This window comes from Zea mays, chromosome 3 (assembly GCF_902167145.1).
Source record: "Zea mays cultivar B73 chromosome 3, Zm-B73-REFERENCE-NAM-5.0, whole genome shotgun sequence".
NCBI lineage: Eukaryota > Viridiplantae > Streptophyta > Magnoliopsida > Poales > Poaceae > Zea > Zea mays.
Genome location: NC_050098.1, coordinates 183750515 through 183769793, shown reverse-complemented (window position 1 = coordinate 183769793; position 19279 = coordinate 183750515). Strand labels below are relative to the sequence as shown.

The following is a 19279-nucleotide window of genomic DNA, read 5'->3' as shown; positions in this document are numbered from 1 at the left end:
GACAATTCACAAGAAAGCATTTCATTCCTTTTAATTTCTAAAGCAAGGGATTTTTGTGCCTCTACAAACTTATCATGTTCTTCATACAAAAGATCCTCTTGCTTTTATAATAACCTATTCTTATCATTCAATGCATCAATTAATTCATTAATCTTATCAACCTTAGTCCTATCTAGGCCCTTGAATAAACATGAATAGTCTATTTCATCATCGCTAGATTCTTCATCACTTGAGGAAGCGTAAGTACTAGTATTATGAGTGCTTACCTTCTTTTCCCATTGCCATGAGGCAGGTGTGATGCTCGTTGGGGAAGAGAGCCGACTTGTTGAAGGCGGTGGCGGCGAGTCCTTCGTTGTCGGAGTCGGACGACGAACAATCCGAGTCCCACTCCTTTCCAAGGTGTGCCTCGCCCTTAGCCTTCTTGTAAGCCTTCTTCTTTTCCCTCTTGTTCCCTTGTTCATGGTCACTATCATTATCGGGACAATTAGCGATAAAATGACCAATTTTACCACATTTGAAGCATGAGCGCTTCCCCTTCGTCTTGGTCTTGTTGGGATGCTCCTTGCGACCCCTTAGCGCCGTCTTGAAACGCTTAATGATGAGGGCCATCTCTTCCTCATTGAGTCCCGCCGCCTCAACTTGTGCCACCTTGCTAGGTAGCACTTCCTTGCTCCTCGTTGCTTTGAGAGCAATAGTTTGAGGCTCGTGGATTGGGTCGTTCAACGCATCGTCAACGTATCTTGCCTCCTTGATCATCATCCGCCGGCTTACAAACTTTCCAAGTATCTCCTCGAGCGTCATCTTGGTGTACCTAGGATTCTCACGAATATTGTTCACAAGATGTGGATCAAGGACATTAAAAGACCTTAGCATTAGGCGGACGACGTCGTGGTCCGTCCATCGCGTGCTTCCATAGCTCCTTATTTTGTTGACGAGGGTCTTGAGCCGGTTGTACGTTTGGGTTGGCTCCTCGCCCCTGATCATTGCGAATCTCCCAAGTTCGCCCTCCACCAACTCCATCTTGGTGAGCATGGTGATGTCGTTCCCCTCATGTGAGATTTTAAGGGTGTCCAAATCTGCTTGGCGTTATCCAAGCCGCTCACCTTATGGTATTCATCCCTGCACAATGAAGCTAGAAGAACAGTAGTAGCTTGTGCATTTTTGTGAATTTGCTCATTAATGAACATGGGACTATCCGTACTATCAAAGTGCATTCCATTTTCTACTATCTCCCATATACTTGGATGGAGAGAGAACAAGTGGCTACGCATTTTGTGACTCCAAAATCCGTAGTCCTCTCCATCAAAGTGGGGAGGTTTACCGAGGGGAATGGAAAGCAAATGAGCATTGGAACTTTGCGGAATACAAGAATAATCAAAGGAAAAGTTTGAATTAACCGTCTTCTTTTTCTCGTAGTCGTTGTCGTCGTCCTTTTGGGAAGAGGAAGATTCGTCGCTGTCATAGTAGACTATCTCCTTGATGCGCCTTGTTTTCTTCTTCCTCCTGTCTTTTCTTTTGTGGCCCGAGCCTGAGTCAGTAGGCTTGTCATCCTTTGGATCATTGACGAAGGACTCCTTCTCCTTATCATTGACCACCATCCCCTTGCCCTTAGGATCCATCTCTTCGGGCGATTAGTCCCTTTCTTGAAGAGAACGACTCCGATACCAATTGAGAGCAACTAGAGGGGGGGTGAATAGGTGATCCTGTAAAACTTGAAACTTAATGCCACAAAAACTTGATTAGGAGTTAGCACAATAAAGCCAAGTGGCTAGAGAGGAGTTCTAGCAAGACACGATAACCACAAGAAGATCAACACAGATAGACACAGTGGTTTATCCCATGGTTCGGCCAAGTTCAACACTTGCCTACTCCACGTTGTGGCGTCCCAACGGACGAGGGTTGCACTCAACCCCTCTCAAGTGGTCCAAAGACCCACTTGAATACCACGGTGTTTTGCTTTGTTTACTATATCCCGCTTGCGAGGAATCTCCACAACTTGGAGCCTCTCGCCCTTACACTTTGATGTTTACAAAGAAGCACGAAGTAAGGGAGGGATGAGCAACGCACACAAGACACAAAATCAGAGCGACAATACGCACACAAGTCATAACACGAGCTCTCAACACAACTCAAAGAGTTCTCTACTCAAATGGAGCTCTAGTTGCTATCACAAAGAATCGAATGCGCGGAATTGAAGTCTTGGTGCTTAGGAATGCTTAGAGAATGCTTGGTGTACTCCTCCATGCGCCTAGGGGTCCCTTTTATAGCCCCAAGGCAGTTAGGAGCCGTTGAGAGCATTCTAGGAAGACAATTCTTGCCTTCTGTCGCCTGGCGCACCGGATAGTCCGATGCACCACCGGACACTGTCCGGTGCGGATCTCTTTCCTATTCTGACGCAGCCGACTGTTGAAGATTCAGAGCCGTTGGCGCACCGGACACTGTCCGGTGCACACCGGACAGTCCGGTGCCCCCTTCTGACCGTTGGCTCAGCCACGCGTCGCGCGCGGATTACGCGGCCGACCGTTGGCCCGGCCGACTGTTGGCTCACCGGACAGTCCGGTGCACCACCGGACAGTCCGGTGAATTATAGCCGTACGCCGCTGTCGAAGTCCCGAGAGCAGCCAGTTGACAGACGCCAGCCTGGCGCACCGAACACTGTCCGGTGCACCACCGGACAGTCTGGTGCACCCAGACCGAGCAGCCTTTTGGCTGTACACAGCCAACTTCTCCAAAATTGTTTCTCCTGTTGCTAGCACTTAGACACAATACATTAGTCTTCAAAACAATGTACTAAGTCTAGAAACATACCTTTAATCTTGATTTGCACTTCTTGGGTCCTTGGCACAATTTAACACTTAGACACTTGTGTTGGACACTTAATCACCAAAATGCTTAGAAATGGCCCAAGGGCACATTTCCCTTTCAAGTGCTCTATATTTTTATGACTTTGAATGGAATTTTATTATGCAACTAATGGAGTGACTAATGAAAATATCATCTTTTCATACAATAGCTAATTACCACTAACTTCTTCAAAACTATTTGTTCCCAACTTAAAGGATATCTAAGGATCGAAGCGACACATTGAAGAGTTATAGTTTCATATAAACTGGGTTAGGTTGTGCAGTTTTCTCTTCATTTTTAGAGCAGACACTTACATTATTGTTTTTTCTTCACTGCGAGGAATTACACAACTAGTGTTTCTCTTTCCTCTCTGTCAATAACCATTCCATTACTCCAATGACCATCATATTTGCTCTGAAAGAAAAAAAGAACCTCACTGTAAGTTAGGTATGTACTTCAACCTTACTTCTACAAATACGTCTATTTCTCTGTGTAGTCTTTTTAAATTCAGAATGCATTAATTTCCTAAACTTCTCCCTCAAAAGCTTATATATGAAATTGTGCATTATTTTTGTTTCGGTGTAAATGTGTACCTATAAATTTTCCACATGTTTATTCATCTATTCACATATTTATTCATCTATTCACATATTTATTCATCTATTCTTATATTCTTTTATTATCGTTACAACAGTTCGTAATAGAACACTGCACAATTGTGTTTTCTCATGCATTCTTACATCCCTGTATTTATAATGACCACCCTATTCACTCTAAAAGAAAAAGAGCCTAGCTGTAAGATAGGTTTGTATTTCAACCTTCTAGAATTACGTCTCTTTCTTTACATAGTCTTTTAAAATTGAAATTTCATTAATTTCCTAAAGTTTCCCAAAAGCATAGATATGAAACTGTGTATTTTTTTTGTTTCGGTGCAAATGTGTGTACATACGTATTTTCCACAAATATATTTCTCGGCCTCTGTTGCGGGCGACGACTGGCATAGGACGAGGCAATGCGTGGACCTGGGGTTCGCCGGTCTCGCCCTCAACTCTAACTGCAACGCTCTATCCGAGGTCGTTACAGACCGTCCCGCGAAGACCTGTGCCGTGCGAAGAACTAGGCTTCACTAGCTTCGCCCTCTGCTACGACTGCAACACGCTCTCTAATTTCATCAAGGACCAAGGTACAGATGGTTGAATGGTGTTGCAACACATGTTGTTGCAATGTTCATTGCTTTTTGCCACTTTACTGCTACTTATGGATATTTTTTCCCTCTAGGACCTTTAATTTTATGTACTATAATAGAGAATAGTCCTCCGACCATTTATATATGAGCACATATATTTTTTATTTCTCTTTATACCGACGCCATAACATCAGTTTCTACTTTTCAGAATCTTCAACCCATTCTTCATTACATCATATTCTGTTTAGCAGTTTTCACGCCCTTCTTTGTCATATCAAATTCTATTTTGTGACTTTTCAAACTCTTCATTACACCAGATCCTATATTTCGAGTTTTGAGATCCTTATTCATCACATCAGATTTTACCTTTAGGCCCCGTTTGTTTTGTTGGAATTGAATTCCATTTTAATAATTATAATTTAGACAAAACTAATTAAGTTCATATATTTATATATGTAATATATTTGTATATTATCTTAAATTATATGAAAGAGATAGTTATATACTACATTCATGTTATAACGAAGCAAGTAGAAGAGTGTGCTATAAGTTGTACATCGGAAAAATAGCATGTAAATCTATAGAATCAATTTCCATCTCTCACCCCGTGAATTTGAGATAGGCTTATATGATAACTTTGGAAAGTGGTGTAATGTCACATTCTAAAAAAATAGCCTATTCCAATAGTAAGATTCCAATTCCTCAAAATGAAAGAACAAACGGGACCTTAGAGTTTTCACACCATTCTTCATAACAACTAATTCGAACTTTTCAGTTTTCAAGTTCTTTTTGCAGGCTTTGAACAAACGCTCCCCCTATATGCATGTTGTACATGTAGGCTCACCATCCCCACTACTTTCACCAGCTTTCAAAACTGTCCTCCTACCTCTCCTTAGTTGTTCATCTCAAACCAGAAAAAACATATACATACTCATATATTTATTATTTCTCTTTACATATAGCATTTCCATAGAGTTATGATGTTCGACAAGAAAAAATAACTATTGCATAACTTCTTCCATTGCATACCAATATCATAATCAGAATAGCTTCTCCTTATAGAACATGGCAATAAGCACCTGATATCCTAAGAATATGGCTGACTGGTAGTTGATAAATGTTATAGCATTTACCTGTGTGTTAGTTTTTTGTCAGTTAGGTAAAAATTATGTGCAGTTATGAATTTTGAACATCACTATGTTCAACTGCAACTTGAAGCATTTTAATCCTCTATTTTAGGGTTTCTACAGACCTTTGGTTTCACTTGCGTATCCACTAACCTTTTAGGTAAACATATAGCCGCTAACTATCTTCTATTTAATGGTTATTGTTTCTGTTTTATCTCATTGGGCATTTTCCACAGGTATGCCTGTATTAAATAAAATGAAACAAAATTTACTGTGGATGATCAGAAAATGGCTCATGTACTGGGTATTGTACTCATTTATCACTATTCGAACTCACCTTTGCTCCAGTAGTCGAATGGTAAAACAACAAACTTTCTGCACAAGTGGGCATTTCATCATATTTTAGTTCAGTGTGCAGTTTGGAACTTACCATGATGGTCATATATGGAATATTTTTTAGGGATATAAACAATGGGACAATTCTGTTTTGGGAGCTTTGAATCCCTTTTTCATTACACCAGATCTTATATTTAGAGTATTCAAATTCTTATCACATCAGATTATACCTTTGAAGTTTTCAGACATTGATTTCCAAATTTATGGTTGCATTCCTGCATAAGGCAATCTGTGATGATTTTTTCCTTAACCATAATAATTTGTCGTTCTATGTTTTCATGGAATTTGTAGTTTTACTGTAAGGTGTTGTTTTTAGAAAAAAACTAGGGACGTGAAAGTATAGTGTGGCTCTTGTGCTTTATGTTATATTTCTAACGTTTCATTCAGCCATTCAGGTATTGGTTTCAAAAGTGTAACTTTATATAAATATATTTAAAAGGACCGGTGACTACCGTTAGGTGTGACATGTGGTGTACTGTCTTTTTTATGATGTCCATTATGTTTCTAGGACGTCTGTAGCAGGAGACGACCCCTTTTGCACGTATTTATTTCCTGCTACAAAATCAAACAGACTTGGTGAAGACGTACTTAGAGCAACTCCAGTAGTTCTCTAAAAGACTTCCTAAATTAATAATTTAGGTAGTTAACATGAAAACTATTCTCCATAAGTTCTCTAAATGAACTTTCTAAATTTAACAACTTGTCATCTAACCTCATTTTCTCTCTACATTTGGCAACCATTTAACAACTCCCTAAACAAAAATGTTGAATGCATTATATAGTTTTTGTGACTTATTTTTTATGTGGATAAATACAAAACAAAATTACAACCTATATTTAGAGAACTATTGGAGAACTCACATTTTTTTACTCCAAAAACCATTTAGCAACTTCTTAAATCTGTGATTTAGAGAGCTAAAATTTACATAACTATTGGAGTTGCTCTTATGCTGATAAACATAATGCCACTAAACATGTTCAATTAATATCTTCTCTACATATTTTTGTATGATCCGATTTTTTGCTTACTTCTACAACCCTATATATTGTATTATTAATCACATAAAAACTTTTTATGTGCATACTTTTACTTACCAACTATTTTCTTTGTGTTTCATACTGAATTTCACATCGCGCTCTGCGCGCGCAAGATACACTAGTATATAGCCTTCACGTGCGCTTCTTGGAGAATACAAATCAATGATGCCGTGGCCTTCTGACAAGAATCTTAGCACAGCACAAAAGCAAGGGAACGAGCAGCCCAGGAAGTGAAATAAATGAAATCGCGTGAATGCGACGAGCCGAGCCGAACGATGGCGGCGGCGACTTCGATTCAGACGATCTCGCTGGACGATGAAGGAAGAAGCGGCGGCGGTCGACCTGACCATTTATCGTTAAGAGGAGATTTATTGAATAATATTATGTGACTCTCTATCTTATTTGTATATTTTAATTAAACTGGCGGTGAAAATCAGTATCAACAATCTTTCTTAATATTTTAGAAGGTCGGAGTTATCGATTGAAGACCAAACGATCACGACGACAGCGTGAAGGCAACACATGATGTGTTCTAACGGCACCTCGGCGCAAGAGGTTGTTTAGCGATGACAGCATCAAGATGTTTGAGCATTGAAGATGGATTTGTGGTCAACCAGGCGGTAGAACCACGTGAAACAGTGGCTGGAGTAGGCTTTATATGATGGACTTAGCAACAATGTTGATTTATGGAGTCCCAAGGATGAAATTAGGATTTATGAGAGTTTGTAAATTTAGAGACCTGTTTTTATATAACTGTTTGTTTTTTAGAGAGTTTGTAAATTCATGTTTAGAGAATTGTCTACGTAACTATTGGAGACTTCTTGTTTCAAAGCTTGACCTTGTCGATGCTTTTGAAAAGGAACAATTGGATCTATACCATTAAAAGATCTAAACTTTAGATATATACCATGGACCCCACATGTCATTGACTCATGTGGACCCACATGTAAGTGAGATAGTAATGGTATGGATCCAAAGTGGTGGTCTTTTAATGGTACGGATCTAAATTTCCCTTTTGAAAAACATCCCTTTGTTTTTCTCCCTTTCAATCCAATGTTCAGTCCCCAACCCATTATCGTTCATCTATATCTCTTGCCTCTGTACCTCAGCCGTATCCTCGAAGGCCTTCATCTTGCCGAGCCTCTCCAATATCTTCCTCACTAGACACCGCAGTTTGATTGCAAACAGTGGACAGCAGTAGGCTGAGTTTTGATTGCAAGAGACGCTCACCTGGTCACCGACCGCATCAAGTTCTTTCATGGCGTTCTGCCCAATCATGTAGAACTCGGAGTCGGCGTCCTTGGCGGATTTGGTCAGGCAAGCAGAGCGCTCGTCCAAGAAGCCTGTGATGCGCACCATTTGCGCCTGGAGCATGGCGATCTGCGCAAGGACCTGTTGACGTTTGTCGCCACCAAGCGGCGCCGGGCTTTCGGATTCGGCATCTTTAGAACTGCTAGCACAAGTGGAAGGAAGATCCCTTCCTTCCTAGCAGAGCACGCCGGAACAGAGAGGATCTGCGCAGCGCGGGGCCGTTCCTGACTTTTGAGGGTCCAGAACATCTTTATAAACAGAGGCCCTATTTCCATAAAAACTGTTTTTTACTATATATATATATATAATTAATTATATTTGATGTACCACAGAAAGAAGACTTAAGAAAAATAGAAATAAGATTATTACCTCAAATATATTGTAGAGATCAACTTAAAAATGTCTTCTAACATTTCTAGATGCAAAATCATTAATGATGGCTTCAATATTGACACCATCTAATAATTTCTTCTCAATACATAAAGTTGTTAGCCCGTTTAAACTTTCTTTAGACATTGTAGACCTTAAATAATTCTTCAATAACTTAAGTTTTGAGAAGCTCCTTTCAGCTGATGTCACAGTTATTGGTATAGTAAATAATATCCGATAAGCAATAAATATATTGGGATAGCAATCCATTCTCCTAACAAACTCAAAATTTTCCATAGCAGACATTGATCTATCTCGCAGTGTCATTTGCAATATTCTTAACTCTGATGTCAGATTATTTTCCTCAAAATCAAATGAATCATCGACAGAGAAAATTTTTGCCAACGTGGTACAATAATCCTTAAGTCCTGTATGGAGTGGATGGGCCCCTGGAAGATGGGGCCCAGGTCGGCTGTCCCTCACGCCCTACCTCAGGCACGGCCCTGGCGCAGCGAGGGTCATGGTTGAATGGTATGGAGAGAATTGGAGAGTTAAGCATCTCCTATTGCCCTTGCAATTCTGTAGCCGCTTTGCTGTTGTTGGTGTTAATTTGGTAAAAGCACCCTGCAACTGCAAGGGATTCTAGTCCTGTTTGGTTTGATGACTAACTTGTCATACTTTGCCTAACTTTTCTGCCTAAGGTTAGTTATTCAATTCGAACGATTAACCTTAGGCAAAGTATGGCAGGTTTAGCCACGAACCAAACAGCCCCTCTGTCTACCTCCTGTTGGAGCCCGGGTGTTGTTTGGTTCCATGCGGGTAGCGGTAACGGCAATGGGAGCCTCTACCGACGTTATGCATTCCAGATTAACAACTAACGCGCTTTGTTTGATGACCGGTTGCGAACAAAGGTAATGGCGTAGGGGAATTAAGTTTCTTGTGCGTTGAGGATGGCTGCACGGTGTGTACGACCGATGCATGGGGAAGGCGTGACCGCGTGAGACGACGAGAGGCAGGGTGGGATCAGATAATGTCGACTAGGTCGCGGTAACAGGATTGTACTACTCTATAGCACCATGTTCTGCTGCACGTCCATCCAACCAAACAATATATGAAGGGGAAATAAGTTTCCTGTGCGTTGAACATGGCTGCACGGCGCGTGCAGCCGTTGCGTGGGAAAGGCGTGAGGGAGACGACGAGAGACGGGTGGGATCGGATAACGTCGAGTGGGTCGCGGTAACAGGATTGTACTACTCTATATCTGATAGCACCGCGATCCGCCGGCAAACGACATGCGCAGGGGAATTAAGTTGCCTATGCATTGAGCATGGCCGCACGGCGCGTGCAACTGTTGTATGGGGAAGGCGCGTGGGAGACGACGAGAGGCGGGATGAGATCAGATAACGTCGAGTGGGTCGCGGTAACATGATTGTACTACTCTATATCTGATAGCGTCGTGATCCCTACAGGCCATTCCAACCAAACGATATGTAACGGGACCGAGTCACCTCGTAAATCGATCGCGAGGTAAATAACGTGAACCAAACAACACCCTATTAGGTATCACTTGCCCATATACATACCCACAAAAAATACGCCCGCTAAAAACACATAACAAATGATAGATATAAAATTTTGTCCAAACCTATGGCCATGTGGGTTTTGGATACCTAACGAGTTTTCCATACCCATTAACATCAACATAAAAAAAATATCATGTAAATGACAATCAATACATTGATAAGTCACGATAAAAGAAACAAACAATAACTAATTTTAGCTTAAACTACATGGAACTTATTCAACTACAACATATTCAATTAATAATATCATGAGATATATTTGGAGGTTATATTGATTTTAAGGACTCGTTTGGTGGACATGGAAACGAAGGGGATCTATGGGGGAGTGATCCCCTTGTTATTCAAAATTAAATAGCAAGGGAATTCCTTTCCCGTAGATTCTTTCCATTTCGCTGTCCACCAAACTAGCCCTAAGGTGGGTTCTAAAAACCACGTGGGTTTCGGATACCTAACGGGTTTCTCGTATCCATTAACATCAACATAAAAAATAATTTGTCATGTAAATGACCATCAATATATTAATAAGTCACGATAAAACAAACAAGCGTCAACTAATTTTAGCTTAAACTACATGAAATTTATTCAACAAGAATATATTCAGTTAATAATATTATAAGATATATTTGTAAGTTATCTTGATTTTAAGGCGGGTTTTAAAAACCCACGGGTTTGCGGATATGTGTAGTGGAAGAATAAACTCTTGCTTACATACCCGTTGGATTTCCATTTGAACTCATTAACAAAACCATGAGTAAAGAAATTAGTCCAAACACATACTCTAATAGAGCAAAAAACCATCAAATTTCGAGTAGCGGATAACCATTGCCATCTCTACCAATAACCATATCTTTTCTGCAGTGTAACAAGACCAAATTGGCCTCTCGCGTTGAGAAATTTAACTAGTTGTCATCGGATGACAACTCTTAAAAAAAACACTTTTACTGTATCCATAGTAAAATTACCATTATTTATTAAAATATGCCACATGTGTGCCACTTTTGCCTATGTGGCTGGCCACGCACGTCCGCCAGCCACGTCTTCACCCGCGTGGAATAGCCCGAGAAAGATCCATTTTATCCTCTCTTCCTCGCTGACCGGCTGACCCAATTCCCTGATTCCCTCGCGCTCCACTTCCCGTTCCCCGCTGCTGCTGCTAGCTCATATGGATGCATCCATATCTCCAAGTACCTCTCTAGGGGCATTCAGTTCGTCAACATTCAAGTGCTCGTTCGCCCTGTTCCCGTAGATGTACCTACCCAAAACAATGCTTCCTTTTTTTTTGTCAGGATTATGTTTTTGGAACGAATCCTTTTTTTGTCAGAGTTAATGGCGGACTGCAAACGTTTCCCCTTTTCCTTTCCATGTTTGCTGTGGAATGATTTTAGTTTTAGAGTGACATGATGCGTGTTTCGAGCCCGAGGCAGCAGAGTTTGTTCTTCAGAAAGTAAACTGACCTCACCTGTAGGCAATTTCTACAGACTGCAAGGTAAAGCTGTGAGTAACAATTTACCTCAGTCCCTTCTGAAGCAGGCCGGTTGATTTGCTGTAGCAGCACCGTGGTTTCTTGGTTTGGGTCCTGGCAGACATGATGGAAGCTTTTAGAAAGGCAGGGAGAGAGAGAGAGAGCAGAGGACAGAGGGTTGTCTACTTGTACTAAGCATTGTAAGATTCAGTCCAATAACATCTCAAATCATATAGTTGCTGAATTGGATGTTCCAGTGTTGCGATGCTGGTTGGACACGAGAAGAGAACCAGCACATGATGCCGACCGTCGGCAAGTTGGGAGGGAACTGGTAGCTACTGGCCTACTGCTACTGACCGTTATGTTGTCGCCGCAGCCGTCTGTTGCTTTCTCTCCACCGCTGGCAGCCTTGTACCTCTCGATCAGCTCCTCCATGGTCCTGCAGTTGGACGGTTGGACCGGCAGCTCGATCATCATCGGCCAGCAGAGCAGAGCGCATACATGTTGGACGACAAGGACGGTGTACCTGGTGGTGCCGATGTCCGATGTGGGGGTCGCAGAGGACGGAGAGCTCCCAGACCTTCTTGGGCAGCTTGCCCTTGCCCCGCGCCATGGACGATCGGTGCGGTGCGGGTGGATCGGTGTCAGCTTGGCGCCTTGGGTCAGCGAGGAAAGAAGGACATAAGGGACATTTTTCGGATCAGTCCATGTTAAGCAAAAATGATAAAAATGTGGTATCTTTTAAAATAATGGCAATTCCGTTATAGATACAATGAAAATGGTTGTCATATGTAAGGGTGATAAATAGTTAAATTTTCGTTGCGATGTGTCTCTCTTTTGCTTTCTACCGCAGGAAGTGGATCCTTTGTTGTGCATAGGATGGCACCAGGTACATACCATCGGATAGTACTATTTCATATTTGTACACATTAAAAAAATTATACATGTTGAGTTACCCATATATACTCGCAGATATAAAATCTTACCCATACATGTACCCGCGTAGGTAATTTTACTCGTCGGGTAACCCGTACCCGCTAGGAAAGTTTTAAATTTCAATATACCAATCACTCAAAATATTAAATACATATACAAAAACAAGTTCAACTTCACATATAACAAATTATATGATTACATAACTTGGAAGCTAGGTAAATAATAGCTAGAGAGAGTTTTATTTTAACTAAGGTAGGTTATATTAGATGGTTAGAGTGGTATTGATACTGGTATATTTTATCTATGGGTAGACGGATATGGGCAGTCCAACTCGTACCTGTCTATCCAATGGGTAGAGGTTCTTGCTCATTAACATATCAACGAGTAGAGAAATCATCTCATATCTGTCTTTATATCGAGTAAAATCCATCGGATAGTTGGGTTCTGGACCCATTGCCATCTCTAGTTGTGCGCTTGGATGCGCCGAAAATATGGAGCCCCCCACAAGGTGACACGAAGCCATGAATCAGGCCGAACAGTTTGGTATGTTGGGCTGAATAGAGTACTGAAAGATAGCTGGGCCGTAATGAATGACCACGTACAAGTCCACGAAATGCTACCGATCGATGATGATTGAAGGTGCGGAGGTCGTCCGTCCATGCATGGCGACATTTTTCTTCTTCTCTTTGATAATGACACGGTTCGATGTCATCACTCACCAACGCTATTATTATGGGATGAAATGATGAGCTACTGTTTGGGGGGGGGGGGGGGGGGGGGCACTTTCTCTGTCGCTGTTGATTCATGTTTGTTTGTTTGTGGGTGAAGTGGAAATGAGATGTGTACCCTGTAATTACTGCTTTAGCGCTCCGTTTCCGTCTGCGACGAGGATCTCCGAGCTCCCCTTGATCAACGCAGTGATCTATACTTACCCACATGATGGCACGACTAAACATGTCTTGACCTAACGTAATTCCGCAAAAATAAACGCGGCAATACTCGGAATCACGGCGCAGGACTGCACAGCCCACATGTTGCGAATCCTTTTTCCTTGAGGCTTCAGCAGAATCGTCGGGATCACACGTCGCATCCATTCCACTAGGTAGGTGAATGAATCATCTGGCAGTTTGCCCCCCTCACATGTGCCCCTGCTGCCTGTGCTCGGGCGGGCGGGACACCAGAAACGGCCTGCCCCGGCGGGGTATGCCCATCCCCCCCCGCTGTCTGTCAGGACTCAGGAGTAACGCCGCAAGCAGACGAACATGCTGGGGCAGCGACCAGCGACAGCGAGCCCAGCCGAGAGCCGATCATCAGTTCCGATAGCGCAGTTAATAATAATACTGCCCATTTGGACCGCGAGACGCGTCGCTGTCGGCGCCACCAGAGCACCGGCTGCGTGCCGATGCAGCGTTGCTCTCCTCGCTAGGGCTGGACAAAATGCTCGCGGCTCGTCGGCTCGCTCGGTTCGTGGCCAGCTCGGCTCGGATCGGCTCGTTTGAATTTTTTCGTGATCTGAGCTGACATCCTAGCTCGGTTCGTTAACGAGCCAGCTCGGTTTGTTAACGAGCCAGCTCGTGAGCTAAACGAGCTATCACATTTCAGCAAAACAAAACTATATACATATCATTTACGTAACAATTGATGAATATGTTATATGTATGTGTGGTGTTTATAACCTATAAGTTAAACTAATGATTGATGAATTATGTCTATGTATGAAATTGGTCTATACGAATATAAGTGTGGGTTAAACTGCTGAATATGTGTGTGAATAGTGAATTGATGAGTGATGAGTTGTGTTAATTTGGTGTTATATTGATATGGTCTGTGAAACTATGAGTATAATTACTAGTTTATGTTTTAAATTAGTTTGAAATTAACTAGAAATTGATTATTATACATATATTATTTTTTTCTGCTCTGGCTCGCGAGCTAAACGAGCCAGCTCGAGCTCGTAAACGAGTCGAGCCGAGCTGACTCTGTAGCTCGCTACCTTAACGAGCCGAGTCGAGCCAGCTCGTTAGCTTAACGAGCCAGCTCGAGCTCGAACGAGCCGAGCCGAGCTGGCTCGATATTCAGCCCTACTCCTCCCCAGACCCCAGCCCCCGGCAGGCAGCATCTTCTGCGGGTGAACGCAACGGGGCTTGGGACGGGAGTCAGGCTTCTGAACTCGAGCACAGTGAACACGGGGGCAAAAAAAAAAAATACACACACACACAAGCTTAAAGACAGGGCTGCACGTACCGCGCGCAGCAGTACGGGGTTTGCATACATAGCACTGTGTTTGCGTGAGGTGCTTGTTCCAATGTTCCATATACTCCGTACACTGTAGCGCAGGGCCGCAGGAGACGTCGCTGGCTGTGTTCAATGTACAACTAGTCAACTACTTGCTGCGTTACGACTACGAAACGACTAGCTGGATTTGTTCTCGGCGAAACGCGCGGCCACTAGGATTAATTTAGGTCTCACTCTCATGTTCTTCCATACTTACTGTAGTTAGTAATGGCTCTAATAAAATGTCAACAATATATATATATATATATATATATATATATATATATATATATATATATATATATATATATATATATATATATATATATATATATATACACACTAGGTGAGTGCCCGTGCGTTGCAATGGAAACATATAGTAGTATAGATAACGTATGTACAAATATGTGTTATATTGCTAAAAGGACGTGAGTTTGAAGTAAATTCTAAGCAACAAATATGTGAGAAGAACAAGTACAAAATGACGAGCAAAGCCAGACAAACTAAAACTCAGGGATGAAGTTTCTCTGTGCCTCAACATGGTCCAAACCACCTTGTCAACTGATCAACTCAGTGACATGTATCGCTTCACTATTTGTACAGCTCGATCAAATCAATGATCTGATCCACGCCACCACGCCACAGCCACACCACTGACTCTATGCATATACTCTGCTAGTAGAGTACTAACAAAAGTAATAAGTAAGCTAAGGCTAGATACTAAACGAACAAAAACCCTCCAGCAAGCAACCCCCCAAATAATCACACCAAGCTAAGAACACTTCGTTTCATTCATCTTTCTTTGCTTGTCATCGTCTTGATCTTGTTGCTGAACCGGCTCTCCTGGTTCCAGCTCATGAGCATGCGGAAGACCCCCTGCCTTTCCTCGCAGGTGGATGTGGGTCTCCTCCCGAAGCTGCTGCTGCTGCTCTTCCGCTTCTTGCTGCCGCAGTTGCTGCTCATGCTGCTCCAGCTCCCGAGCTTGGTCGCCTTCCGGTCACCGGCTCACCGCCGCCCGCGGGGGCCACAGCGTCCCTGTCCGGCACCACTGGTGGCGCCACGCACCGGATGAGCGCCCAGTCCACGCTGGCGAAGAACGGGTGCCGCTTGATCTCGGTGGCGCCGCGCGTGACGCCCATGCGGCGGCGCAGGTCGCGCTCCAGCAACAGCCCCACGAGGTCCCGCAGCTGGGATCGGAGGCGTCGGCCTCGCCGTCCAGCTGAGGGTAAGTGGCCTGCTTGGAGAGGATGTTCTTGAGGGTGGCCTCCTTGGTGTGGCCCTTGAAGGGCGTGCGGCCGTAGACGAGCTCGTAGAGGAAGACGCCGAAGGCCCACCAGTCCACGTCGTTGCCGTGGCCGCTCCGGCGTGCGAGATGGAGAGTTTGCAGACCAAGATTTATGGAGGCAGAACACACGCATGTGGACGCCTACACTGAGTACTTAATTAGTTGTAAATAAATCTATGTTGCTGATATGAGAAAAAAATTAAGGATGATACCTTTTCTTCTTTTCTAACATTTTGGGGTAGACATGAAGCAATCTGTGGTTGGACATCCTCACTCTCCTCAATTACCAATCTCATTATTATTGTTTTCATGCAGCATATGACGGCTTCTGAATGCCCAGAACTGAAATAAGACACAGTAAAGTTCAAAACTTGTAGAAATAATACAAAATACATCATACTTCTGAAACCAAGAGATCTGGCCTATTTAACAAATTTAGCAGTAGGACATAGTAAACCAAAGATTAAGAACAAAATAAAAAAGATTCATTTATCATTATTCAATAAAATACTGGGCGTCTTGCGGAGCAATGACGAGTTTAGAATTGAAATTTCAACATTAGCAGTTAAGTAAGACCGACAAAATTACACACATATAGTTTTAGTATCTAAATAGGAAACAAATAAGATCAAAAGTAGATTATGTGATTTCATTTAACAGATCCAAGGAAAAAATGGAGCCATCAAATGCTCATGTTACTTAATAAATCTTAGACATATAAACTATGCTAGACAAATTTAAATGAACTTGAGAATGTATCCAGGATATATCTTAGCAAAAACAGTTTTAGTGCATCAAGAAATCCAGAAAGAAGAGAAATAGATGAAGGTAAGAATATTTAAGATAGTTCTTACTTAAGAGTCCTCAAGAAGTGATGGAACATATCATTTATAAAATCATCACATTCAAGATCTAGCATCACCACACACTAAAGACATAAGGAGTAGTAGAGATTACCAAGGTGGCGAAATTATCCGTGTGGTTTGGTCAGCAAGTTGGGAGTTCTTTTGTTCTTTGTTAGACAGGTCCTGCGACTGCGAGGCTAAGCCGCACAAAGCACACCCCGTGTTATTAGTAAAACTGTAACAAGGCATTCTCCTACATAAAAGGGGGGAATAGGAACAAAACAGGGAGGTACGTGAGACCAACAGATGAAAATGTTCGACGCGCGCGACAGCCATACATCACACTGCCCATCAATCACTCTCCACTATGCCTGCAGATATATGGGCATTCAAATTGGAAGTGATGGTGCATACATGGGAAACAGTATACTCTTGTTTTTTGGGACATTCAAATAGAAAGTGATGGTATATACATGGAAAACAGTATACTCTTATTTTTAGACTAAGTACAAACTGAAAAAGGGGGCAGGTCTAGCACAGTGGTTAAACTGAAACCTTTCTACCGTGCCAAAGCCCTAGATTGGATGCAACCTCTCTGCAAGATGAAGTATAAGACTTGTTTTTGGTTATTCTTTGACGAGACCCCACTCATATAAGAACCGTCAGCACTGGCTCTGTCCTTTTCTTTACAATCTGAACAAGGATCGCTCCAGTCATGTTCGTTCTACCTATCCTAGAACACAATTTATATGGGGAAAAAAGTAACTGTGTGATCGTGCCTATTACTTTGCACATCTACTACGGGCCAACAAGTCAAAACTTATTTACATGACAGTGCAACAGCTCCCATCAAGACAATGCGCCAAATAGCATACTTGTTTTCGACGGAAGGCAAATGGTAGCCGGTTTACTCTAGGATTAAAAGAAAACCTGCAACAGGAAACAGAAACTTCAGTTTTTGCTAATGGTCATACAAGGAGTAAACAACAAACCGAACGGCAGACTCACATCAAACATGCTTTGGAATCTCCATGACATAGATGTTCTCCCATGAAGTCAGCACTTGATAAATTATCACTTGGAGTAGGGTCATCAACTGCGATGCTGCCAAGACATATGGAACATATTTACTCAAAATAATCCTGTTTGAACTCTGCCTTCGTCTTGTATATCGCTATATATATTGGATGTGGGGAACACATACAAGACAAATATGGCTTCCGGACCTTTACTTCACATTCATTGCGGCGGCCATTTTCCTCAACCTTTGAGATATATCCGTGAAGGACGGTCTCTCAGCTGGATCACTGGACCAACAGCTTTCCATCAACCCCTTCCACTCAGGATCACACCATGAAGGAATTTGAGGACGTAGGGAATCGTTTACAATGCCCCCTAGAAAAAAGGCATTGTAATCAGATCACTGCTGTGACATAATAACAACAAGCCTAGGCGAGATATATTTATGACTAAAGATTCAAAAATCAACATAAATCCCCTATCTGTATACTGTAGTACATCTGTTATTGAATATGATGCAGCAGTGCATCACAATGTCGGGCAAATCCACATCTACCAATTTGTCATTGGTTTGTCCAATGTTACTATGCAAAGGGAGAAAAAGTCATGCTATCAAAGGAAAATCCAAAAAAGAAAAACATTCTGCAAGTGCAATCACATAATTACACCATACACCTAGATTGTTATATCCTTCAACCTTCATCATTATTGCAGCTGCAAATAATCCGATTCAAGCTACGGCGCCAACTACATAATCTGGTTTTGTATTGAAGTCCGCTATTTAATTATATGTCCCACCTTCATTACTCAAGATATTTGGGGATTTACAACTGACCCATTTATATGTCCACTAAACATACAACCTTCTTTTCTATTAGCTCAGCCTTATTTGTTCTTTCAAAGCTGCATCCAAATCCAAACAAGTAAATTCTAGAAGATAAACTTTCTCTGTTCACAGTTCTTAAGTCCACAACTTATTCTAACTAAGATATATCAAAAGGTAAGGTCAGAACATGGTGGAAAGTGTCATAACAGATCAAGGCATAGAATTGTACATATAGGGAACTTTGGACATTACCAATAATTTCAGCAGCACGCATACCAGAGTATGGCTCTTCCCTAGTAAGCAACTCCCACATGACAATTCCAAACGAATAGACATCAATCTACAAGATACATAGAAATAGTTTTTTGTCAGAATACAAAAAAGTGGATCATTGTTTAATATGGTTTATTAAATGTACTTACAAGACAAAGCAGTGCTGAATGTCAAAATTAAGACCAAACCCGCTGTTCAGTTGCCTTCAACCAATTCGCCTCTGAAGTTCAAACGTACTACGGCCTCCGTTTGGCACCGGGGATGAAAACATGAAACCGAGCTCGCTAGGTGGCTACCTACCGAGAGGTTGAAGAGCACGATGGAGACGCCGGTGAGGAGGCCCACGAGGCAGGCGGCGAGCGTGATGAGGTCGCGGCCAGCCACTGGTTCCTCCGGGGCCTCCTCCACCTCCTCGTCTCCGCGCGCGGTCCCGCTATCCTCCTCCGTCACCGCTCGTCGAACGACCCGAAGGCGCGCGCTCCCGCCGCGCCGTGACGACAGCTC

The 19279-nt window shown here is 42.5% G+C and overlaps 1 long non-coding RNA gene and 1 pseudogene across 2 annotated transcripts; both read right to left on the bottom strand.

The window, feature by feature from the left end:
• LOC109945160 (AT-rich interactive domain-containing protein 2-like) overlaps positions 1-7950 on the bottom strand; it is a 42523-nt pseudogene extending 34573 nt beyond the window's left edge.
• Positions 7951-17268: 9318 nt separating this feature from the next.
• On the bottom strand, positions 17269-18838 carry LOC103651001 (uncharacterized). 2 transcript variants are annotated; one of them, XR_564522.4, is made up of 4 exons: positions 18755-18838; positions 17861-18051; positions 17665-17760; positions 17269-17586 (listed from the first exon to the last, which is right to left on the bottom strand). It is a non-coding gene; the product is annotated as an uncharacterized lncRNA (long non-coding RNA). The 2 variants fall into 2 exon arrangements; XR_002268452.2 differs by having other exon boundaries at positions 17578-17760.
• Between the last annotated feature and the right edge of the window lie 441 nt (positions 18839-19279).